At 34.9% G+C, this 27,186-nt stretch overlaps 1 long non-coding RNA gene across 1 annotated transcript in view; it reads right to left on the reverse strand.

The window, feature by feature from the left end:
- Positions 1–19,718: 19,718 nt before the first annotated feature.
- LOC144320069 (uncharacterized) overlaps positions 19,719–27,186 on the reverse strand; it is a 139,830-nt gene continuing 132,362 nt past the window's right edge. Inside the window, exons 2-3 of the long non-coding RNA XR_013385653.1 lie at positions 23,887–23,962; positions 19,719–19,817 (exon numbers count right to left, since the gene is read on the reverse strand). This is a non-coding gene — a long non-coding RNA (uncharacterized LOC144320069). The remainder of the gene's footprint in view (positions 19,818–23,886; positions 23,963–27,186) is intronic.

A 27,186-nucleotide genomic window follows, 5' to 3' on the forward strand; every position in this document is an offset into this window, starting at 1 on the left:
TTGATTGAAAAAACACTTACACACACACACACACACACACACACAATTTTATAGGCCATGGTGTGGATAATTACACTATATCAAATCACCTACAAAGTTCATGTTTTTAGTTTTTCCCCTGTTACCATTCTTTAAACAATGAGCATGAATAAGATAGTAGATTGGCAAATAGAAATTAGAAACCCTGAGAAAGAAACCAGTCCATTAGCAAAGTAATTAACTGTTTCTTCATACAAATAATACTGCAAGGAAGTGTAATTAATGGTACCATAGTTATGGATACCAAAGAAACAGAATTTTCTGAAAATAAGACATATACTAAGAAACTTTTCATGCTTTTTTTATAGGGAAGACACTATTTATAATGTGTAGAATACTTGCCAATCTGACCTTAATCCTAACTGTCCATATATCTGAATAAAGATTGGATGCAGGACATTGGATCAGAAGTTTATTTCTTAATAGCCTCAGTACCAAGTAAACATAAATGTCTGGAAGTCAATGAATAGCAGAAATTGAGCGGCTTTTGCCCTTCCTGCATCATCTATCTTTCTGTACCATGTGCTTGGCAATGCAATTGTATTTTTACCATGAACACAACAGAAACAGAAATTTTGACTGCAGCTTTAAGGGTGCAGCAGCACTATCATCCATGTTACACAATTATACATTGATATAGTCACAAAGGTGCGGAGATGATTCATGTTACCCAGTATCTTACTTTGGGCTGCTAAAACAAATTGATATAAATTGAGTAGTTTGTAAACAAAAGAACGTTATTGCACATATACACATAAATGGTATGGACTTGCCCCTCCAACCCATTTGTCAATTTATATATTCTTACATAAATGTGTATATATTTTCATCCTGATTTATATAATAAATGATTTATATAAACATATATATATCCTGACTTTTAAATCCATATGTATCTTTATTTATATAAAAATAAATAAATCTACATATTTATAGCACAAATAGCTCACTATGTGAATCATTCTGTCTTGATAATGAGTTTAGGTATCTGTAGGAAGATTCACTTTCACTGTTAATTTTCAAGCAGGGTTTTGGTTCCACATCCACATATATTTTACCAATATTTCATGAAAATACCCTGTTGGTAATTTTATTTCAAATAATTATATATAAAGATCTATTTGAGGAGAATTGAGATTATTAAAATATTGATCCCTCCTATCCAAATATATATTATCTTCAGTGTTTTTCATGAGGTTTTAAAATTTTCTCTGTAGAGGTTTTACATATTTTTTCTTAAAATATTAACTTGAAAAATACAACACTAGTATAAAGATGTAAGGCACTGAAGTATAAATAGAATTCTTACTGTTTGTGCTTAAATAAATAAATGCTATTTATTTCATACATCCAGTTTGCTACTCTTTAAAAAAATTTTGTTTTCCTGAATATTATTTCAGTATAAATATAATATTTGTAATTAATGCAGATTTTGTTTCTTTCTTTTTAATCTTTATATTGTGTATGTTTTTAGCTTACCTTACTGAACTGATTAGGATCCATGGAATGAAGTTGATTAAAAGGGATTATAGTTGGCATGTTTGTATATAGTTACTGATTTTAAGAGTTAAACGGTTCAAAATATAGAATGCTGAAAGATTTCATTTTTAGCCTTTCTTTAAAAAAAAAAAGATTTTATTTATTTATTTGAGAGAGAAACCAGAGTGAGAGAAAGCATATGAGTGGGGAGGAGCGGCAGAGAGAGAGGTAGAAGCAGACTTCCTGTTTGAGCACGGAGTCTGATGTGGGGCTCCATCCCACGACTCTGGGATCACGACCTGAGCCAAAGGCAGATGGTTAACTGACTGAGCCCCATTTTTAGTCTTTTTAATTAAGGGTATTCATTTTTATGTTTCCTAATTTAAAAAAATAAATAAATGGGTAATGATATTTTTCTATTCTTCTTTTTCCTGCATCTATTGAGACACCATGGATTTCCCCTTTTAATCTGGTAATATATTAAATTTATTGTCTTAAGGGTACTATCCCTGCATCAAAAAGGTAAATCTAATTTGGATATATCTTCTTTATATGATACTGGATTATGGCCTATAATTTAAAAGTTGCCCTATTATTAATTTCCTTAATATTTTGAATTTAAAGTTTGAATAGCTTCACGCAATTATTTTAGGAAAACTATACTTTTTCTATCCTCTAGAAAAAAAGAGGGGACTGAGGACATGAATTCCTTGAAAATGCATTTAAAAATATTTCTATCTGGTGATATTTATATTTTTCCTTGAGGTAATTGTCAAATTTTATTTTTTCTAGCAATTTTACACTTTTGTCTAAATTTCAAACTTTTAAATTTGTTTTTATTTAAGTTCAATTTGCCAACATATAGTATAACACCCAGTGCTCATCCCATCAAGTATCCTCCTAGTGCCTGTCACCCAGTTACCCCAAACCTCTGCCCACTTCCCCTTCCACAACCCTTTGTTTCCCAGAGTTAGGAGTCTCTCATGGTTTGTCTCCTTCTCTGATTTTGTCCACTCAGTTTCCCTCCTTTCCCTTATAAGCCCTTTCACTATTTCTTATATTCCCCCTATGAGTAAAACTATATGATGATTGTCCTTCTCTGATTGACTTACTTCACTCAGCATAATACTCTCCAGTTCCATTCACCTTGAAGCAAATGGTGGGTATTCAACCTTTCTGATGGCTGAGTAATATTCCATTGTGTGTGTTTATCACATATCTATATCTATATCATCTATCTATCTATCTATCTATCTATCTATCTATCTATCTATCATCACATATCACATTTCCTTTATTCACTCATCTGTTAAGGGACATCATGGTTCCTTCCACAGTTTGGCTATTGTGGACATTGCTGCTATGAACATTGGGCTGGAAGTGTCCCATCATTTCATTATATCTGTATCTTTGTTGTACATACCTAGTAGTGCAATTGCTGTTCATAGGGTGACTCTATTTTTAACTTTTTGAGGAACCTCCACACAGTTTTCCAGAGTTGCTGTACCAGTTCACACTCCCACCAACAGTGTAAGAAGGTTCCCCCTTCTCCACATCATCTCCAACAGTTGTTTCCTGTCTTGTTCATTTTCGCCATTCTGAATGGTGTGAGGTGGTATCTCATTGTGGTTTTGATTTGTCTTTTCCTGATGGCAAGTGATGCAGGGCATGTTCTCATGTGTTTGTTGGCCATATGTATCTCTTCTTTGGTGACATTTATGTTCATGACTTCTGCCCATTTCATGATTGGATTTTTTGTTTCTTGGGTGTTGAGTTTAATAAGTTCTTTATAGATCTTGGATACTAGCCCTTTATCTGATATGTCACTTGCAAAGATTCTGTAGGTTGTCTTTTTGTTTTGTTGACTGTTTCCTTTGCTGTGCAGAAGCTTTTTATCTTGATGACGTCTCAATAGTTCATTTTTGCTTTTGTTTCCTTTGCCTTCAAGAGAATAGTCCAGTTTCATTTTTCTGTCCAATTTTCCCAATACAATTTATTGAATAGACTGTCATTTTTCCAGTGGATATTCTTTCCTGCTTTGTCAAAGGTTAGTTGACCATACAGTTAAATGCCCATTTCTGGGTTCTCAATTCTATTCCATTGATCTATGTGTCTGCTTTTGTGCAGTACCATACTGTCTTGATGATCAAAGCTTTGTAACACAGCTTGAGATCTGGCATTGTGATGCCCCCGCATTGGTTTTCTTTTTCAATATTCCTCTGGCTATTTGGGGTCTTTTCTGATTCCACACAAATCTTAAGATTATTTGTTCCAATTCTATGAAGAAAGTCTATGATATTTTGAAAGGGATTGCGTTGAACATGTAAATTGCCCTGGGTGGCATTGACATTTTCACAATATTAATTCTTCCAATCCATGAGCACGGAATGTTTTTCCATCTCTTTGTGTCTTCCTCAATTTCTTTCAGAAATGTTCTATAGTTTTTAGGATATTGATCCTTCACCTCTTTGGTTAGGTTTATTCTTAGGTATCTTATGATTTTGGGTGCAATTGTAAATGGGATTGACCCTTTAATTTCTCTTTCTTCAGTTTCATTGTTACTGTATAGAAATGCCACTGATTTCTGGGCATTAATTTTGTATCCTGCCACACTGCCAAATTGCTGTATGAGTTCTAGCAATCTTGGGGTGGAGGCTTTTGGGTTTTCTCTGCACAGTATCATGTCATCTGCAAAAAGGGAGAGTTTGACTTCTTCTTTGCCAATTTGAATGCCTCTTATTTCTTTTTGTTGTCTGATTGCTGAGGCTAGGACTTCTAGTACTATGTTGAATAGCAGTGGTGAGAGTGGACATCCCTGTTGTGTTCCTGATCTTAGGAGAAAGGCTCTCAGTTTTTCCCCATTGAGAATGATATTTGCTGTGGGCTTTCCATAAATGGCATTTAAGATATTGAGGAATGTTCCTCTATCCTTACATTTTGAAGAGTTTTGATCAGGAATAGGTTCTGTATTTTGTCAAATGCTTTCTCTGCATCTATTAAGAGGATCATATGTTTTTTTTTTTTTTTCTTGTTGATGTGATCTATCACGTTAATTGTTTTATGAGTGTTGAACCACCTTTGCATCCCAGGGAAAAATTCCACTTGGTCATAGAGAATAATGCTCTTAATGTACTGTTGGATTCTATTGACTAGTATCTGGTGAGAAATTTTGCAAACATGTCCAAAGGTCTAAAATGAGTCTCTTTCAGCATATAAATGGGTCTTGCTTTTTTATCCAGTCTGATACCCTGTGTCTTTTGATTAGACCATTAGCCCATTCACATTCAGAGTAATTATTGAAAGACATGAATTTACTGTCATACCTATTCAGTCCCTGTTTTTCTGGATTGTTTCTTTGGGCTCCTTCGTTCTTTTACAGGGTCTCCTTATTATTTCTTGCATAGTCAGTTGAGCGGTCACATATTCTTTCAGTTTCTGCCTATCTTGGAAGCTCTTTATCTCTCATTCTATTCTGAATGACAACATTGCAGGATAAAGTATTCTTGACTGCATGTTCTTCTCATTTACTACCCTGAAAATATCATGCCAGCACTTTCTGGTCTACCAGGTCTCTGTGGAAAGGTCTGCTGTTAATCTGATATTTCTTCCCATATAAGCTAAGAATCTCTTGCCTTGCACTGCTTTAAGAATTTTCTCTTTTCCTTTGAAATTTGCAAGTTTCACTATTAAAGGTCGAGGTGTTGATTTTTATTGATTTGGGGGGATCCTCTCCATCTCTTGGATCTGAATGCTTGTTTCCTTCCCCAGATTTGGGAAGTTCTCAGCTATGATTTGTTCAAAATATGCTTTGTGGTCCTCTCTCTCTCTCTCTCTCCCAGCCTCTTCTGTAATCACAGTTATACATATATTCTTCCTTCTTAAGCTATCATTTATTTCTCTAAGCCTTTCCTCATGGGCTCTTAATTGTTTTTCTTTTTTTCTTCAGCTTCCTTCCTTACCAGCAACTTGTATTCTATGTCACTCAAGCTCTCTTCCACCTCATTAACCCTAGCTGTTAGAACGTCCAGTTTGGATTGCATCTCATTTAATCTATTTTTAATTTTGGCCTGATTAGATCTCAATTCTGCAGTAACAAAATCTCTAGTTTTTTTTTTAATTTATTTTTTATTGGTGTTCAATTTGCCAAAATATAGAATAACACCCAGTGCTCATCCCATCAAGTGCCTGTCACCCAGTCACCCCCTCCCCCAGCCCACCTCCCTTTCTACCACCCCTTGTTCGTTTCCCAGAGTTAGGAGTCTTTATGTTCTGTCTCCCTTTCTGATATTTCCCACTCATTTTTTCTCCTTTCCCCTTTATTCCGTATCACTATTTTTTATATTCCCCAAATGAATGAGAACATATAATGTTTGTCCTTCTCCGATTGACTTACTTCACTCAGCATAATACCCTCCAGTTCCATCCACGTTGAAGCAAATGGTGGGTATTTGTCGTTTCTAATGGCTGAGTAATATTCCATTGTATACATAGACCACAGCTTCTTTATCCATTCATCTTTCGATGGACACTGAGGCTCCTTCCACAGTTTGGCTATTGTGGACATTGCTGCTAGAAACATCGGGGTACAGGTGTCCCGGCGTTTCATTGCATCTGTATCTTTGGGGTAAATCCCCAACAGTGCAATTGCTGGATCATAGGGCAGGTCTATTTTGAACTCTTTGAGGAACCTCCACACAGTTTTCCAGAGTGGCTTCACCAGTTCACATTCCCACCAACTGTGAAAGAGGGTTCCCCTTCTCCACATCCTGTCCAACATTGGTTGTTTCCTGCCTTGTTAATTTTCCCCATTCTCACTGTTGTGAGGTTACGGTATCTCATTGTGGTTTTGATTTGTATTTCCCTGATGGCCAGTGATGCGGAGCATTTTCTCATGTGCGTGTTGGCCATGTCTATGTCTTCCTCTGTGAGATTTCTGTTCATGTCTTTTGCCCATTTCATGATTGGATTGTTTGTTTCTTTGTTGTTGAGTTTAATACGTTCTTTATAGATCTTGGATACTAGCCCTTTATCTGATAGGTCATTTGCAAATATCTTCTCCCATTCTGTAGGTTGTCTTTTAGTTTTGTTGACTGTTTCTTTTGATGTGCAAAAGCTTCTTACCTTGATGAAGTCCCAAAAGTTCATATTTGCTTTTGTTTCCCTTGCCTTCATGGATGTATCTTGCAAGAAGTTACTGTGGCCAAGTTCAAAAAGGATGTTACTTATGTTCTCCTCTAGGATTTTGATGGAATCTTGTGTCACATTAAGATCTTTCATCCAGGGGAATCCCTGGGTGTCTCAGCGGTTTAGCGCCTGCCTTAGGCCCAGAGTGTTATCGTGGAGCCCCAGGATCGAGTCCCATGTCGAGCTCCCGGCATGGAGCCTGCTTCTCCTACTGCCTGTGTCTCTGCCCCCCTCTCTCTCTTTCTTTGTCTATCATGAATAAATAAATAAAATTAAAAAAAAATAAAAAATGAATTAAAAAAAAGTTCTTTCATCCATTTTGAGTGTATCTTTGTGTATGGTGTAAGAGAATCATCTAGTTTCATTCTCCTGCATGTGGCTGTCCAATTTTCCCAGCACCATTTATTGAAGATACTGTCCTTTTTCCAGTGGATAGTCTTTCCTCCTTTGTCAAATATTAGTTGACCATAAAGTGGAGGGTCCACTTCTGGATTTTCTATGCTGTTCCATTGATCTATGTGTCTGTTTTTGTTCCAGTACCACACTGTCTTGATGACCACAGCTTTGTAGTACAACCTGAAATCTGGCATTGTGATGCCCCCAGCTCTGGTTTTCTTTTTTAATATTCCCCTGGCTATTCGGGGTCTTTTCTGATTCCACACAAATCTTAAAATAATTTGTTCTAACTCTCTGAAGAAAGTCCATGGTATTTTGATAGGGATTGCTTTAAACGTGTAAATTGCCCTGGGTAACATTGACATTTTCACAATATTAATTCTTTTTTTTTTTTTTTACAATATTAATTCTTCCAATCCATGAGCACGGAATGTTTTTCCATCTCTTTGTGTCTTCCTCAATTTCTTTCAGAAGTGTTCTGTAGTTTTTAGGGTATAGATCCTTTACCTTTTTTTTGGTTAGGTTTATTCCTAGGTATCTTATGCTTTTGGGTGCAATTTTAAATGGGATTGACTCCTTAATTTCTCTTTACTCAGTCTCATTGTTAGTGTATAGAAATGCCACTGACTTCTGGGCATTGATTTTGTATCCTGCCACACTGCCAAATTGCTGTATGAGTTCTAGCAATTTTGGGGTGGAGGCTTTTGGGTTTTCTATGTAGAGTATCATGTCTTCGGCGAAGAGGGAGAGTTTGACTTCTTCTTTGCCAATTTGAATGCCTTTTATTTCTTTTTGTTGTCTGATTGCTGAGGCTAGGACTTCTAGTACTATGTTGAATAGCAGTGGTGAGAGTGGACATCCCTGTTTTGTTCCTGATCTTAGGGGAAAGGCTCCCAGTGTTTCCCCATTGAGAATGATATTTGCTGTGGGCTTTTTGTAGATGGCTTAAGATGCTGAGGAATGTTCCCTCTATCCCTACACTCTGAAGAGTTTTAATCAGGAATAGATGCTGTATTTTGTCAAATGCTTTCTCTGCATCTATTGAGAGGATCATATGGTTCTTGGTTTTCCTCTTGTTGATACAGTCTATCACATTGATTGTTTTATGAATGTTGAACCAGCCTTGCATTCTGGGGATAAATCTCACTTGGTCATGGTGAATATTAATGTATTGTTGGATCCTATTGGGTAGTATCTTGTTGAGAATTTTTGCATCCATGTTCATCAGGGATATTGGTCTATAATTCTCCTTTTTGGTGGGGTCTTTGTCTGGTTTTGGAATTAAGGTGAAACCTGTCAATTGTAGAAAGCGCTACATTGAAGTCACCTGGTATAACTGTATTATTATCTAAGCATGTCTTAACTTTGGTTATTAATTGATTGATATACTTGGCAGCTCCCACATTCAGGGCATATATATTGATGATTGTTAGGTCCTCTTGTTGGATATATCCTTTAAGTATGATATAGTGTCCTTCTTCTTGTCTCACTACAGTCTTCGGGATAAACTTTAGTTTATCTGATATAAGGATGACTACCCCTGCTTTCCTTTGAGTTTAGTGTCATTATACCTATTCAGTCCCTGTTTGTGGATTGCTCCATTGGACTTCCTTTTTCTTTTACAGAGTACCCCTTAATATTTCTTGGAGAACTGGCTTGGTTATCACATATTCTTTCAGTTTCTGTCTATTGGAAGCTCTTTATCTCTCCTTCTATTCTGAATGAGAGCCTTGCAGGATAAAGTATTCTCAGCTGCATGTTCTTCTCATTTAGGACCCTGAATATATCCTGCCAGCCCTTTCTGGCCTGCCAGGTCTCTTTGGAGAAGTCTGCTGTTAATCTAATATTTCTTCCCATAAAATTAGAGATTTCTTGTCTCTTGTTGCTTTAAGGATCTTCTCTTTATCTTTGAAATTTGCAAGCTTCACTATTAAATGTCGAGGTGTTGAGCGGTTTTTATTGATTTTAGGGGGGGATCTCTCTATTTCCTGGATCTGAATGCCTGTTTCCCTTCCCAGATTAGGAAAGTTTTCAGCTAGGATTTGTTCAAATACATATTCTGGACCTCTGTCCCTTTCAGCACCCTCGGGAAACCCAATTAAATGTAGATTTTTCTTCCTTAGGCTGTCACTTATTTCCCTTAATCTATCCTCATGATCTTTTGTTTTTCTTTTTTCCTCAGTTTCCCTCTTTGCCATCAACTTGTCTTCTTATGTCACTCACTCGTTCTTCTACCTCGTTAAGCCTGGTCGTCAGGACCTCTAGTTTGGATTGCATCTCATTTAATTGATTTTTAATTTCAGCCTGATTAGATCTAAATTCTGCGGTCATGAAGTCTCTTGAATCCTTTATGCTTTTTTCTAGAGCCACCAGTAGCTTTATCATTGTGCTTCTGATCGGCTTTCTGACATTGAATTGTAATCCAAATTTTGTAACTCTGTGGGAGAGAGGACTGTTTCTGATTCTTTCTTTTGAGGTGAGTTTTTCCTTCTAGTCATTTTGCAGTGCAGAGTGGCGAAAAACAAGTTGTATTGGGAAAAGGAGAAAAAGAGAGAAGAGAAAGAAGAAACGAAAAAGAGAAAGAAAAAAAAAACGAAGAAGGAAAAAAAAAGAGAAGAAAAAGGGGGGAGCAAACAGAAAACAAGAAACAAGGGGGAGTATCCTCTGATTCTGTATACTGTAAATCCCTCGACTTCACGTGGAACTTTCCAGTGCTTCTTGGTCAATAATTTGTTTTTCCTCTGTCCCTCTAGCTGGTCTTCTGTGGGAGGGGCCTGCTGTGCTGATTCTTAGGTGTGAGCACTTGGGGGACCTGGCCCTGCCCCCTGCCTGGTATACCGCTCAGTGAAAGTTGTTTAACCTGTTTATCCTGTGAGGCCCCAGGAGGAACAACAACAGTGGCGGGGCCAGCTCTGCAGCCCTAGAGTCAGCCCTAGAGTCAGCTCCTAAATGAAAAGACATTTAACATCATGTGTATAGGTGTATACACACTACCGCAGCTCCCAGTCTGCAGGGGCCTGGATGCTCCAGTGGCGGGGGCACTGATCTGTACTGCTCCGGCGCCCAACGGCAGGAGTGTCCTTGCTGTCCTGTGCCCTCCCTGCCTCTGCCTGTCCCGGGGGGAGCGCAGGATCCTGGGCTCTGTTCCCCGGCGCCCTGGGCTCTGGGCCTGGGCTGCTGGAATCGCGCTCCTGCTCTGCGCAGCTCCCTCTGCCCAAGCCACCTCCAACTTTTCCCGGGTCCAGCTGGGGATGCACTGCAGCCCTTTAGGCCGCTTGGCCGCGGGGTGTGGCGCCCTCTCCCCCGAGTCGCAGGTGCTCTGTTAGTGTCCCAGGGACCCTGAGGGCATCCCTGCCCTTCCTGGGATCCTGCTCCAACTCCCTGCAAGCGCCTTTCCACCCGGGAAGATTGGTGAAGCTCCTGCTTCTCCTGGGCGGGACTTTCCTGGGGCTTTCCTGTACTGGGGGCACTCGCCCGGCCTTAGCCTGGCTCCTCGTGGGGCCCCTCCCCCTTGGGTGCTTTTTTATTTGTTTATTTTTTTCCGTCTTCCTACCTTGATAGAAGCACGAACTCTTCTCACTGTAGCATTCCAGGTGTTCTCTCTTTAAATCTCAAGCCGAATTCGTAGGTGTTCAGGATGATTTGAAAGTTATCTAGGTAATTTGGTGGGGACAGGTGACTTGGGGAGCCTACTCTTCCACCGTCTCTCCCTGCCCTCGAAATCTCTAGTTTTAAGATACAACACTAAAGGGGCATCCATAAAAACAAAAGTTATTGTAGATTTATTAAAATTAAGGGGCAGCCCCAGTGGCTCGGTTTAGTGCCGCCTTCAGCCCAGGGTGTGAACCTGAAGACCCGGGATCAAGTCCTATGTCCGGCTCCCTGCATATGGAGCCTGCTTCTCCCTCTGCCTGTGTCTCTGCCTTGCTCTCTCTCATGAATAAATAAATAATATCTTCTAAAAATATTAAGGATATGTGCTCTGCAAAAGACAATTTTAAGAAAATTAAAAGCCAATAATTGGGAAAAATAGTTGTAAAACATATATCTAATGGAAGACATAGACAAAATATATGACCAACTGTTAAAACTCAACAGTAAGAAAAGAAAAAATGCAATGGAAATATGGGCAAAATAGTCTAATAGATGCCTCACCAAAGAAGATATGCAGATGTCCAACTATGATTTGAAAAGACATTTAACATCATGTGTATAGGTGTATCAAATTTTGTTTATTCATCTACTTTTTGAAGATCATCTTAGTTGTTTCCGGTTTTTCAAAATTAAGAATAAAACTTCAATAAACATTTGGGCGCAGGATTTTTTTAACATAATTTTCCAACTCATTTGGGTATATCTATTGGAGAAAGACAGCTGGATTATATAGTAAGAAAATATTTAGCTTTATAGGAAGCTGCCAGATTATATTACAAAGTGGCTGGGCCATTTAGATTTTCCACCAGCAATGAATTTGTTGCTCAACATCTTCATCAGCATTTGATACTGTCATTTTTTAAAATTTTCACCTATATAATGACACATGATGTTAAATGTTTTTTCAACACAATCTGAAGAGTATTATTATTATAACTATGGCATTCTGGAAAACTATAGAGATAGTAAAAAGAATGATAGTTGAAAAAATTTCATGGGGAGAGAAAGGGGGATATGTTTAATATAGGAAATTTTAGGGTGATGAAACTATTCTGTGTGATATCATAATGAATGAAATGTTTCAACATGCATTTGTCAAAACCCATAGAACTACAATACAGAGTGAAACAATGTAAACTACAGTCTTTAGTCCATTTTAATATATCAAAATTGATTTGTTAATTATAACGAATGTACCACACTAATGCAAAATGTAAAAAGACAAGGAAATATGTATGTAGGCAAGTGGAGAAGGCACATGAAAGCTCTCTATATTATCTTTTTCAGTTCTTCTGTGAATCTAAAAATGTACACAAATAAATGCTATTAATTAAAAAGGAAGTTTAGACAATTTTAGAGTAAATGTTCTTTTCAGCATAACAAGATCAGTTCTGTATGTGTAATGTAGTTTTATAAGACTTTTTTTCTGAAGTGACTCAACACTTAGCTTTCAAGCATTTTCAATACCCTATGTTAATAACAATTAGTACAATACCAGACAAACTAATTGTTTTTTTATTGGAGAGAATAATTATGTCATTAAAGTCTTCCCACTGAGATTTCTCATTAGAATAACTTACAGTACTATAACATTTACCAATTAAGTAACAAATTTATATCTAGACCAAATAGTTAACTTTGTCAGTAATTCATTAATAGTTCACTTAAATTTTATCTCTCTAAATAGGTCACATGTCCCATAGTCATTACTGTAACTCTCTATCCACATAATTTTTAAATATTGTATTTATTTGAATAAAAGGGAGTGCAAGAACAGGGGAGGGATAGAGGGAGAGGGAGAGGAAGAGCCCCTTAAGCAGACTCGCTGCCATGTGGAGCCCAATGTGAGGCTGAATCTCAGGAGTCTGAGATCTGACCTGAGCCCAAACCAAGATTCAGATACTCAATAGACTAAGCCACATAGGGGTCCCTCTCAATCTACCTATTTACTTTGTATCTGCATTACTCTGATTAAAGTATCTCCCTACGTTTATAGAGGTGAAATGCTAAGTGGCTTTTATTGGTTGCTATCCAGAAGCTGCATATGAAATTTTCATTCATAGATATTTTCTCTAGGAATTTCTCTATGAATTCTAGAGTTGTCATCTTTATTTTTATAGGAGAGAAAATTTAAGCTCAAAGAAGTAAACTTATAGGAAGTGGTAGAGTTGAAATTTTTATTAAGTTCTGTCTGAAACAAACAAGCCTATATAAACTTTTCATTACACTATGATATTCCTTTTTCACCAAGATGGAGATAAATCCAAAAATTATAGTACATCTTAGATTAAATATTAAATTATTAGTCAAGAGAGCCTAAAATGTTTCCAAAAAGCAGTTCTGGCTGTATTTGAGGAAAAGAAGAGATACCTGGAGAAATTGATTAATTTGCATAGAGAACTTTTCAATCGTTTGAGACTTTTAAGTTATATAATAGACAAAAAGGAAACATGGCAAAAGACTGATAAAATGGATACCAAGGAACTGAAGAAATGATGTGAAGACTCAAGATTCTGGGCAGCCTGGGTGGTTCGGCAGGTTAGAGCCACTTTCGGCCCGGGGTGTGATCCTGGGGACCCAGGATGGAGTCCCATGTCCAGTTCCCTGCATGGAGCCTGCTTCTCCCTCTGCATGTGTCTCTGCCTCTCTCTCTCTCTCTGTGTCTCTCATGAATAAATAAATAAAATCTTAAAAAATAAGAAGACTCAAGATTCAAATTCATAAAGCTTGCAAACATATTACTGTTATAAAAGAAGAAAAAGAAACATAAATGAAGGAGAAGGTTACAGTGTAAGTCTGATGGATGGCAAAGACCTGCTTTCTCTTTTCAATGTAAAAGGTATAAACTAAATATTACTAATAATAGCAACAAGAACAACAATACCTAATAGAAACCCATAATAAGTAGAGGAATCATAAAAATAACTAAGTAACTTAAAATCTCTTGGTCTGAATGGGCTTAAACTTATATCAACAGATCTAGATAATAAACGTTTAGAATCTTTGATCAATCATGGAGCAAGGAAGAGGCAATGAGAAACTGGAAGCTATAAAAAAATCCAACTTACTAAAAATGAAAATACATGGATTCTCAAAACTAGAAATAAGTAAATATGACATCCACTCAAGGTAGATCTCCCAGCAAATATCCCTGAAAAATTTATAAATTAGAAATACCAATTTGTACACTGGTTGGCCACAATGATAAGGTTTAAAGTAGCATCATATATAAAAATATTTATGCAACAGTCTTTACCTCCTAAGGACTCTTGGACAGAACTGGAGGTTAAAAAGCCAAAAATAGGGGTAGGGGAGTTGAATAAGGGAGAAAAGAAGAATATTCTATGTTAAATATAGAATATCATTTTAATCTGCAGTGAATTTGTTCATAATACACACATAAACAAAGAGCCCCAAACTGTGCTTTCTGCTTTGGGTTTTTTAAATTATTAAACATAAATGGACAATCAGGAATCATCATATAATTGACAAACACACCCACATGGAACAGAAAAGAAAAGAAGCAAACAAAAACATGTTATAGGAAAGAAACAAATATAAATAAGGAAACCCAAATAAATATTTTTTAAAAAAGATTTTATCCACCTATTCATGAGAGTCACAGAGAGAGAGGGGCAGAAACATAGGCAGAGTAGAAGCAGGCTTCCTATGGGGAGCCCGAGGTAGGACTGGATCCCAGGATCCCAGGATCACAACCTGAGGCAAAGGCAGATGCTTAACCACTGAGCAACCCAGGTCCTCCACAAATAAATCTTTACACAAATCATACCACCTCACAAAATTGCCTCCACATAGGTACCTCAGGGCAAGAGAAGACAATTCATTCATAAAGTGGAAAGAAAAAATAAAAAGACCAGAAAATAAAAAATTTAAATGCTAAAATCTAAAAACATGCAGAAAAATTGGAAAGTAGTTAGGAAAATCTACTATATCTATTTAGAGGACTCAACATCTGGACTAATAGAAATTACAGATAGGGAAATTAAAAACTATGAAAAAGAGAAACAGTTTTTTAAATGATGTGAAAAAATTTCACAGAAATGAAGAATATGTGTTTCCAGATTGAATAGACCCACTGAGTCACTCCTTGACAAAATAAGAATGATGAAAAATAGAATGTCACACACAGTCACCTTCCAGCAATTTAATGGAGAAATGGGAGGTCACTTAATATATTTATCAGTGTGGCACTTTATACATAAAAGAAACAAGACAATTATAGTATAGCTACATGAGAGGGGTGCCTGGGTGGTTAGGTCTGTCAAACATCTGACTCTTGATTTTGGCTCAGGTCATGATATTGGGAGTTCTGAGGCTGAGCCCCACTTTGGGCTCCACCCTCTGCAAAAAGTCTGCTTCTCTTCCTCTCTCTCTCTGCCTCTCCCTCAACTCACTTGTGGATTATCTCTCTCTAAAATAAATAAATAAATAAATAAATAAATAAATAAATAAATAATCTTTAAAAACTTAGCTGCATGAGAATAAAACAGGGTAGTATAGTAACACAATTCAGATTAGCATTAGCTCTTCCTTCAGCAATGATGAATACTAAAACCAATGGAGAAATTGCTCAAACTTCAAGGAAAATGTAAGATTTTTGTATAAAGCTCTTTACCTCCTGAGATCCCTTCTGTTTGAGTATAAGTACAACTTAGATATTTCATGTAGCAATTTATTAGGTTTTTCTGTTTTTTGAACAGTCTAATTTCGATTTCTTTTTTTTTTTAAATATATTATATGTGTGGATGGGGAGATGACTCTGAAGTACACACAATTTTAATCAGACTCCTATATTCATGGCACATAACATCACCAGCTGGCATAAGGACCCTTTTTGTTTTCGTGTTTTTATTTTATTTTATTTTATTTATTTTATTTTATTTTATTTTATTTTATTTTATTTTATTTTATTTTATTTTTTAAAGATTTTATTTATTTATTCATGATAGTCACAGAGAGAGAGAGAGAGAGAGGCAGAGACACAGGCAGAGGGAGAAGCGGGCTCCATGCAGGGAGCCCGATGTGGGATTCGATCCCGGGTCTCCAGGATCGCACCCTGGGCCAGAGGCAGGTGCCAAACTGCTGCGCCACCCAGGGATCCCTGTTTTCGTGTTTTTAAATGTTCATTATTTTTCTCTCTTTCTTCCATCTCTCATTCTGAGGAAGATAAAAGTAGTCTCTAACTTCTGGGACATGACCTAATTTCAATGTAGGACTTGCTCTTTTCCTGTTGAATCTATTTAATTTTGTGTTCAGGCAAGGCCACTTCATGACTACAATAGAGAAGGACAAACATTATATGGTCTCATTCATTTAGGGAATATAAAAAATAGTGAAAGGGAATAAAGGGGAAAGGAGAAAAATGAGTGGGAAATATCAGAAAGGGAGACAGAGCATGAGAGACCCCTAACTCTGGGAAACGAACAAGGAGTGGTGGGAAGGGAGGTGGGTGGGGGGTGGGGTTGACTCTATGACGGGCACTGAGGGGGGCACTTGATAGGATGAGCACTGGATGTTATGCTATATGTTGACAAATAGAACTTAAATAAATAAATAAATAAATAAATAAATAAATAAATAAAACCTTAAGAAAATAAAAAAATAAATAAAAGCAAATGGAAAAAGAAAAAAAAAAAAAAAAGATCAGGACAAAAACAAGACTACCAGGGAATCATTCTGAACATAGACAAAGACATGTCATCCATACCACAAAAATGAAGAAATGTTTTCCTATTTTGGTTAAAGTAAGTGATTGCTGCTTCTTCACTTTGTATCTATTTAGCTGTCATTAATTCTTCCTGTGTAATAGATCTAGTTTATTAAGATAATGAATCATAAGTTTTCACTTACTTTCAGACAGAATCCAACTCAGAACAAAGCCTTCTCCAAAATCATCTAACAGGAGCCCAAATGCTATACTAAGTTCATTCAACAATCTCTTACTACAACACCATTTGGTTCCCTGTGATGTATGTTGTCTCTCATTGGAAAGAGCAAAATGTCTAAATTGTTCAATTATAGGTTTGTTCCTGGAAGTCTTTGGTTAGAGGAATTAACAATATCACTCCCTTTCCATTATAGCCAACCTACAGTCATTGCATATACTACAATTCAGTTATTCAAGTTACCAACAAGTAGGTTGCTACTACAATCACTACTGAAAAGTGAACTTGGATACATTTGTCTTAAGGACCTATAACAATTGAGATCTAAGCAGGTCTGCTGTACTCAGGAATGCAATGACAAGAGCAAAAGATACTCATTATGCTTTACATCTGAAACTAATATAATGTTAATGCCAATTATATCTTAATTAAAAATAAAGATGAAAAATATAAACTGATTTTCCTCTACTCAGCAAACACACTAAACAACCAAACTTTATGAGAGTTCATTAAAAAGAAATGAAATTCTCATCTGTGACACATACAGTTTGAACATTGCCTTTTCTTTAGACTTTGTCATCATAGAGAAATTTATAATTTGTAAGCAATTGTACTTATCAAAATTTCCACCATGGTTTCTAGAAGTTGGTACATTATTTTTATGAACACATTTTCAAACTTGCACAATGTTGCATGGCAATTGTATATCTCAATAAAGTGTATGGGAGGTGGAAAGGACATATCTACCTTTCACCAAGACAAACTATAATAGGGGAGAGTGGACATTAGCTAGTGCCAAAATGTAAAACATTTGAAATTATAGAGAGAATTGTAACTGAGCACTTACAGATTAAATAAGATATAAATATCAAAAATATATCTGGACAATAGCCAAACCTTTTAAAATTAAATAGTATAAATTTATTTTTTTTTATTTTTTATTTTTTTAAATAGTATAAATTTAGATTATCTACAGGTGAAAAAAGAAATGACAAAGGAAATTGGAAAATATTTGAACTTACTGATGATAAAAACATGTCAAATGTGGGAGAAGCATTTAAAGCTTTGCATATATGGAAATCCTTAAGTTTAAATGAGTACATTAGAAAAAGAAATAGGTGCATTTAAAATTAACGATCTAAATTTCTATCTAGTGAAGCTAGGAAATTATCAAATTAAACAAAATAATAAAGATAAGGGTAGAAGTGAACAAAATATTAAATGGGTAATAGAGAAAAACCAATAAAAACAAAAAGATTCTTAAAAAATTAATAAAACAGATAAATCTCTAGATTTACCATTAAAAAAAGAGAGAAAGCAAAAATCCCTGGTACAACAGAATGAATGATGGAGTATCACTTCTGATTTTAAAGATGGGTGATATCAAACAGGATTAAGGAATACACTTGTGATGAGCACCAGGTGTTGCATGGAAATGCTGAATCACTATATTGTACACTTGAAACTAATATGACACGGTATGTTAACTAACTGGAATTTAAATAAATATTTAAAAATATGATTTTATATTAAAAAAGTATTGTAGGCCAAAGTAGACAATAATATAGATAAAACTGACCTATTAACTTCAAATCAAACTATAAAATATCCTTAGGAAGAAATAGAAAATATGAATAGTCCTATTTAAATAGCAATGTCAAATAAATTGAGTTTTAAGTAAAAGTATTCTCATCTGAACATTCCAGATTCAAGAGGCTTTTTTTTTTTAAGATTTTATTTATTCATGAGAGGCACACAGAGAGAGAGAGAGAGAGAGAGGCAGAGACACAGGCAGAGGGAGAAGGCTCCATGCAGGGAGCCCTATGTGGGACTCAATCCCGGGACTCCAGAATCACACCCTGAGCCAAAGGCAGATGCTTAACCGCTGAGCCACCCAGAGATCCCCAAGAGGCTTTTGAAGTAAATTCCATGACACCTTGAAGGAAGAAATAATGGTCATGTTAACACAAATTTCAGAAAAAGAGAGAAGCAGGGACACCCTCAAACTCAATTTAGGAAACCACTATCACAAAAATATGAGAAAAACACAGACACTTGTATGGCTCAGTGGTTGAGCATCTGTCTTCTGCCCAGGGCATGATCCTGGAGTCTTGGGATCGATTCCTGCATCCGGCTCCTTGCATGAAGTCTGTTTCTCTCTCAATCTATGTCTCTGCTTCTCTCTCCATGTCTCTCATGAATAAATAAATAAAATCTTAAAAAAAAGAAAATATGAGAAAAACATTACTAAAAAACTAAAGACTGCTATCCCCCATAGACACACAAACACAAACCCCTAACCAAATAATAGTAAATATGTATTTAAATTATACTACGATAAAAAGTGATTTAAAATATTAGCATGTCAAATCTAACATATTTATAAAGTTATGTTATGACCAAAAGGAATTTATCCTAGGATTATAAGGTTGATTGAATATATGGAACCATCCTAGAATTATAAGGTTATTGAATATATGGAATTAGCTCATGAGATCTAAATCAAATCAAAATGAAAAATTTTCAGATACCAAGTGAAATAGCAAAAATTTTGAAAACATATACACAAATATCAAGTATGGACAAGTGTGTGATGTAATGAGAACTCTAATGCTCTGTTAAATAATATAACTACTTTGGAAATTTGTTTGGCAATCTCTTTAAAAATAAATATGGCATGGTCCCTAGACTTGGTCTACATTTAATGTAAATGTAAAGTTGGTCATACATTTAGCATATGACAAAACAACTACATTCATAGGCATTCCACCAAAAAACTTTTCACAATAGGCCATAAATGGAAATAGGCTAAGGGTCTGTCAATACAAGGAATGAAAAAAACTGTTATGCTTATTTAATGGATTAATAGCAATAAAATACAACAAACTACTGATACCTCAATAATATATCAAAAATAAGATGTCGAATAGAACAAGTCAAACACAAAGAGTACCAACTGCATGATTCATTATCTGAAACAATATAAAGGCAAGATTAATCTACAGTGATGGATACCAAGGCCAGGTGTTGGGAGTAGCGATTTACTGAATGTAGCATGGGTGAATTTACCTTTTGGGATGATGAAAATGTGACATACCTTTTTTTTAGTGTGATGGTTACTTGTGTTTGCACATCTGTCAAACCCACTGATCCGAACACCTGAAAATTAGTAGTACGTTTTATTATGTTTAAACTATGCCTTAAAAACTGATTTTGCAATCTCTTTAAAAATAAATATGACATGGTCCCTAGACTTTGGAGTAACCAAAGAGAAACTAACACGTTTACTTTCCTCATGCCTAATGAAGTCATCATGGCAGGAAATAACAAAAGCAAGGCCTGCAGTCCATCTGTATTCTGTAGATATCTTGATTGAATAGCATGACGTTACAAAGAATGTGTTGAAGTGTTTTTAGTTGAGATAGGTTCTCTCTACCACACTACCCACAGTTTTTTATTAGTAGAAATTTGTGGGAGTTGTGGGAGGGTTGTTTTGTTTGTTTGTTTGTTTATTTATTTATTTATTTATTTATTTATTTATTTATTTATGGGGGCTTCACATACTCATGTTACTACCCTGGTCACTAAAGACATTGAAATGTGCTGCCTCTGTATTTTTGTAAAATATTTGCAAATCATACTCACCACCATAATCAAAGGTAGATTCTACCAAATTCCAAAAGCCTGAACAATCTGTTTTTGTAGTGCTGCTCATTCTGACTATTTTCACTTAACTTTAGATTGTCCTACACATTCATAATCATATGAGCAGATTCTTGGGCATGAGGTCCACATGCTTCATCAAAGTTTCTAGGAAATGCTACCAAATTACTTATCAGTCATACCATCATGCATATACTTAAGGAAGCTTCCTATATCCAACTATTTAATGTTAAAAATTGTAAGGTATATTTACTCAATAACATACTTTTGTGTTCTAAAATTAGTCCGTACATAGTGTTTATATGGTCCTATAACCACAAAGAAATATTTTTTATATATCATTCTACATCTTTGTATTTTATAAAGTTGTTCTGATAATGAAAATTTGTCTATTTGACTTGGATTGTGTGTATGATGATCTTTGGCCAAACACGTTCTCGTTTAACGGAAACATAAATATCTTATAAAATAAATACATTGGCATAAATTACTTTTAGTGGAAGAGTTTTCTAACATAAGATCTACTTTAGCTTCTAAAAAGAATAAATAAATTATTAAAGGCAACTCCAGTGCTTTACATTTCTTATTAATAGTTTTCCTATACCTTTTAAGTACTTCTAAATGTGAATCAATTTTAATACCTATTGTGTGTTTTCCAGAATGTAGACTACTTTAAATTTATTTTATTTTATTTTCACTACTTTAAATCTATATGCTGCTTAGATGCAACTGCCTATCTTTGGAATTTTATTAGGAATTCCTCATGCTAGAGAAATCATGTCCAAATGCCACAGTCCTTCCTCTGTAGAGAGTCTGGACAATTACTGAATTTAAAAAAGAATTATCCTGTGTAATATATTTTGCTGCTTTTTCAGACATATTTAAACTATAAATCACAATGAGAAAGTCATTAAAGGTTCAAAGAAAAATATTCAATAAAAATGAGTTTGGGTTTAATAGTATCTACTTTTAAATGACTTGTTATTAAGAGTGCACAGGGTTCCCTTAAAAGGCTTCTTGTGTTTGTTTAGAAAGTTTCTCCTTGGAGGATGCAGATCAGATTCCTGAAATGGCTCTCAATATTCACTATGGAATAGAAATAAATGAACAGTTAAGCTCAAACTCAAAGCTTATCAGAACACTTGACTGAATTCAATGCTGAAGTGAAAATGTTTGCCAAGTCACTAAGGATTTATTTCAGTTTGCTACAGCCTAAAAGGCCATTTACATATTAGTGCTGACTATCAAAAGTCCTTTTGTAACGTGTGTGGATTCATTTCCCATTACTTATTTATGAAACTGCATAAAAAGTGGTGCTAGACAAATTGCTTTAGTTGCAATGAAATTGTCAGATACTGTATTTTCAAGCAAAATAAACAATACGTGTATGATCAGTTGAGGCTTCATTAATTCACATAAAATATAGCCATCTTTATAACAATGAAAGTTAATATTTTCCATTTTGTTATAAAATCCATAGATATTTTTATTTAGATTTTTATGATTCAGTATTTCACAATAATTTTGATTTTTAGGAAAATGTAACACTATAAGTAGAAAATATAAAGTACAAACATCATCTTTGACATTCTATTAATTAGTCATCACTAAATGATTTATCTTAAGAGCTTAGAATTACAAGAACTGATTTCCATAAGAAGAATAAGATTTGGAAATTTTACAAAGTCAAGACAATTAGAACATTTCTTTTAAAATTCTTCATTTAAATGCATATCAGGTCTAAAGATAATCATAGCAATTATTTTCTCATGAAGAATAACCCAGATTTTAGCCTGTAATTAATCACCTTGCCAGTCACTGAAATATACCATGTATTATTTTTATTAGTGGGAAGCTGTTTTTAGTAGCCATAAAAATGTGTGATTAAGAATGGAAGCAGAGAGGTAGATTAATGTGAAGCTAATGAAGCTTAACACAGTGCTATTCACTTTCATAGGCCCCTCCTGGACCTTGAGAGAAACTACAGCGATGTGTTCATGTGATCCTACATTAAAAAAAAAAAAAAAAAAAGATATTTAAGAGTAATATTTTGACTGAAATCAAGTAAAAACCACATACTTTATAGACAATTATATGTTGCTGGAGTGATTTTGAACACATTGGGGATCCAGGAATGAAGTTGGATTTGCGCTACATTTAAGATATAGACCAACGTCATTATATGAATTGTGGTGAATTCAATGCATAGTTAGGTTATTAGTGCCCATCTGGTAGAGAGGAGCTCCACTATGCCAACTTACCTAACATCACAGGACAGAGGCTCTGGGGATAAGGACTAATGATGTTACAAAGTGCCCAAAATGCCTTGAATGAGAGGTATGCACACAGTGGAAGGGTAACAAAGTTTAAAGTGAACAGAATAAGAAGGAAGTCATGCAAATTCTTCCAAAAATTCCATGAGAAAAAGTAAAAGTGGAAGATTTAATTCTAGTTAAATTTTAATCAAATTCTATCAGAAATATATAATGCAGTAGTATAATGCGATATATGCAGTATTTGTATAATGTGAATGCACAATATTTTTCTTTTACCTTTTCTCATGGGAATCATGCAAAAGAGAAAATATCAGAATTCTAATTCCTAACTGTTATAATACACATCTGAATGTTACTACAGTGCTACTCTTGAGTGAACAAGTCCATGTGGAGAGTCAAATCTCAGTAATTAAAACAAATTTTGAGAACTACAGTAGAGAAAACTCCAAATTACCTTTTCATTTTTCTATAGAAAATTTTATTATAAAAAATGATGATATGAAGGGGAAATATGAATATGCAAGCCCAAAATATGGAAATAATAGGGATATATCAAAATATTAATAATTACTTACTTTTTAAATTTTATTATGTTTATGGTATTAATAAACATTTTATAATTTATATTTTTGTCATTTCTTTTCTCTTATAATTTTATTTTATTTTAAAGATTTTATTTATTCATGAGAGACACAGAGAGAGAGGCAGAGACATAGGCAGAGGGAGAAGCAGGCATCCCGTGGGGAGCCTGATGCAGGACTCAATCCCAGGATCCCAGAATCATGACCTGAGCCAAAGGCAAATGCTCAACCACCGAGTCACTCAGGTGCCACTCTCTTATAATTTTATGTCCTGTTTTTAGAAGAGACTATCGGAGAGCCTGGGTGGTGCATTTGGTTCAGCATTTAACTCTTGGTTTTGCTCAGATTGTGATCTCAGTAGTCTGCTTAGGTGCTCTCTCCCTCTCCCTGTGCCTCTCTCCCCACTCCCACTTTTTCCCTCTCTTTCTCTAAAATAAATAAATAAATATTTTAAAAATATAAAAATAAAAAGGGATATCAAAAAGTATAAAATTTTAGGGCCCAAAACACATGGCGTTTTTCTTATTAAGTAGTTAATATTCACACTTAATTAAATCAATATTTTTAAGAAATAAAAATTATTTCAAAACAAACCTAATGTCATTCCCCTAAATATAAATGTCTGGGAAATTGTATTACTAAGCTTCTCATTTGTCCCAAGGATAGTCCATTATGCCAAAAAAAAAAAAAAAAAAAAAAATCACATACCTGCTTGTAGCAAGCAGAGCTTCCCATGATCCCAGGAAGGTTAAGACATCCAGGCACCTGAAATTTTTAAGCAACTCTATGAATAGCAAAAGTAATATAATTGAATATAAAAAATAACAATGAATGCAAGGATCTCATTCAATTAAAAAACCTTAATCTTGCTATTATTCTGAGTACTGTATAATTAATATAAATCCTATTACATAAGAAATTGTAAGCTTATATGGTTTATAGAATCCAAAAACAAGACCATTAAAAAGACTATAAATCGGACAGCCTGGGTGGCTCAGCAGTTTAGTGCTTCCTTCAGCCCAGGGCTGATCTTGAAAACCTGGGATTGAGTCCTGCGTCAGGCTCCCTGCATGGAGCCTGCTTCTTCCTCTCCCTCTGTCTCTCTCTCTACTCTCTGTGTCTCTCATGAATAAATAAATAAAATCTTTAACAACAACAAAAAGATTGTAAATTGCTCTATTAAACTAAACTAAACTAAAATAAGTACCTATTACAAAAACTTTCCTAGTGAAAGATTGACCAGTGAAATAATTGTACTGCTTAAAATCATTACTGTTCTGTAAATCTCCCTCCCTTTTACTTGATATTCTTTTGTTCCATCAATATTTTCTTTCTTTTGGGACATTTGGGTGGCTCAGCAGTTAAGTGTCTGCCTTTGGCCCAGGGCATGATCCTGGAGTCCCAGGATTGAGCCCCACATCAAGCTTCCTGCATGGAGCCTGCTTCTCCCTCTGCCTATGTTTCTGCCTCTCTCTTGCTCTCTGTGTCATAAATAAACAAACACACAAACAAATAAATAAATTCTTTAAAAAATTTCCTTTCTTTTGATTACTATACCATTCATATGGCAAATTACTAATCATTGCCTATATTAATATTTTGCATTTCACCTCCAGAGAAAAGTGACAATAAAGAATCTCATTTGTAAACTGAAATAGAAATAAGGTAATTTTTCTCTGTATTTTTCTGTCATCATCTTGGAGGTGGGAATTAAGATACACTTGAATTTCACAGGAGAGCACCTTGAAATAGAGTCTATATAAATCACTTAAGTATAAAATAAAAATAAAATGCATTTGAATATTGAGACATTTAAGATTTAATACTCAAACCACCATACGATTATTATAAAGCCTGTCATTTTTATCTCTTAAGTAATTTAATTATGTGATCAGGTGTTTTAGGATCAAGGCTTTACTTACCATTTATTTTAATTAAATGTTCTTCTTTCCCATCCTAATAGGTATAAATAGAACTATTTCTTACATCTTTGTATTTTTGCAATAGTGAAAGATTTTGTTGTTAAATAATTGATAATATTTTGTATAATACACATAGGATGTTCTTTGTAAATGCATGACTCCTGTACTTGCATAGGGCCCACAAAGTTATGTTTAGCAAGGGGGTCAATGTTGTAAGATAAACATATTTTTTTGATGATGGATACATTCTGAAAAGTAAAATAATGTCTCACATTGGAAGGATTTCTACATATAGGCAGCTAAGATGGATACTGGCATAGTTTCATTTTATTTTACTTTGAAATTAAATTTTGATAAGTAGAATAGGTATTTGAATATAGGTTATCATTTTTTTCATTTTTATTCAGACATAATTGACATGTAACATTGTATAAGGTGTACACTGTGATGATTTGGTATATGGACATACTGTGAAATGATTGACACAAGTTTAGTTAACAACCCATCAAGTCATATAGTTACAAAGTTGTAACTATGTGAACTTCTGGTGATAACTTTTAAGATCTAGGCTCTCAGTAACTTCCAAATATACAAACCTTGTTATTACTCACAGTCATCATGTTGCACACTGCATCTCCAGAACTTACTTTCTTATAATTGCAAGTTTATACCTTTTTACCATCTTCACCCACATCTTGCTCTTTGTGTCAGTTTTAGAAGGAGGAAATGTCATTCTTTATGTTTTCAAGAAATATACTATGTCCAATTTGAAATTATTTTTCATATTCCCATTTTTCCTTCCACCAATTCTTCCACAAATGTCTCCTTGCCTTCTGTTTCCACCCTATGATTGGACATATTTCCTTGCAAGCTCTTTGCCTCCTCTAGTCCTTTAAATTGTTTTCTTCAAACTCAACATGCCCAACACTGAACACTTCAGCTTTCCACAATAACTCAAATTTGAGGGTCATAGTCATAAAATTCTACTATGCAATTAGAAATAAAATTATGTCAATCTACATTTTCAAATATATCTAAAACCCCCACAGCCACTTCTCCATGATAGCCTACAACCATGATCTACATTGCAGTCAGAGTGATTTTCTAATATGCTCTTGCTTGAAAACTGAAAACTTTAAATGCCTCCTCATTTGACATAGAACATATACTAAATGAGAAACCATGTTCTCTTAGTCTGCAGAACTAAATGCAATGTCACTAAATTTATTTCCAAAGCTGGAATATTCTCTACCTCTTTCTACCTCTCCCAAGCCTGCCTGCCTCTCTCTCTGTCTCTCCCTGTGTTTCTATTTGTCTCCTACTACACTATATACAACACTCAACTACTCATATTTCAGATCTTACACTAGCTCTTTTCTAAAAATTCTCTTATGGTCACCTTTGTTGTGTTGTCAATTCATAGCATAGTGATAAAATATTTTACATTTTATTTCAGCAACTTATTGAATTGACTGTCTATTTCCAGGAGGATAAGAGATTATGCCTACCTATCTCTATCATTGCATGCCCAACATCTAGCAGTGACTGATATATAACGGACATTCAATGAACACTGAGTGCTGTTGAATATCATAATACATTTCTTGCACAGCATTTCTCAAAGTATCTTGCTAGGAATGCTAATTATTTGGACTACTACTGAGTGTTACCTCAAAAAAAAAAAAAACACGAAGTTTTCATAGCCAATCAATGAATTTAACAATGTTTACCTTGATTATTTAGTAGAGACATACTCAGGACACTTAATATGAAAATAGAGATGATGAATTATGAAGATAACACTATATCCTGCTTTTTCCAAATGGTTTTATTGCACAATTTTTTTTCTCACAGCATCTCTCATATTGATTAATCTGTATGACTAACTTTAAGTCAACATCCTTCTACAACCTTTTTCTTTCTCTACAGTTAAGCCAGAGGTAAGTCTTCCTGCAAGAGTTAATGGTGCCCTTTGCTCTCAACATTTGTAAGCTAATTAATAACAAAATTCTAACACTTCCACAGATCAAAGAATCATATGGAAGTTCTTTTTACAGAACTATTTTATAATAGCTCATTAATACCA

This window comes from Canis aureus, chromosome 9 (genome assembly GCF_053574225.1).
Source record: "Canis aureus isolate CA01 chromosome 9, VMU_Caureus_v.1.0, whole genome shotgun sequence".
Taxonomy (NCBI): domain Eukaryota; kingdom Metazoa; phylum Chordata; class Mammalia; order Carnivora; family Canidae; genus Canis; species Canis aureus.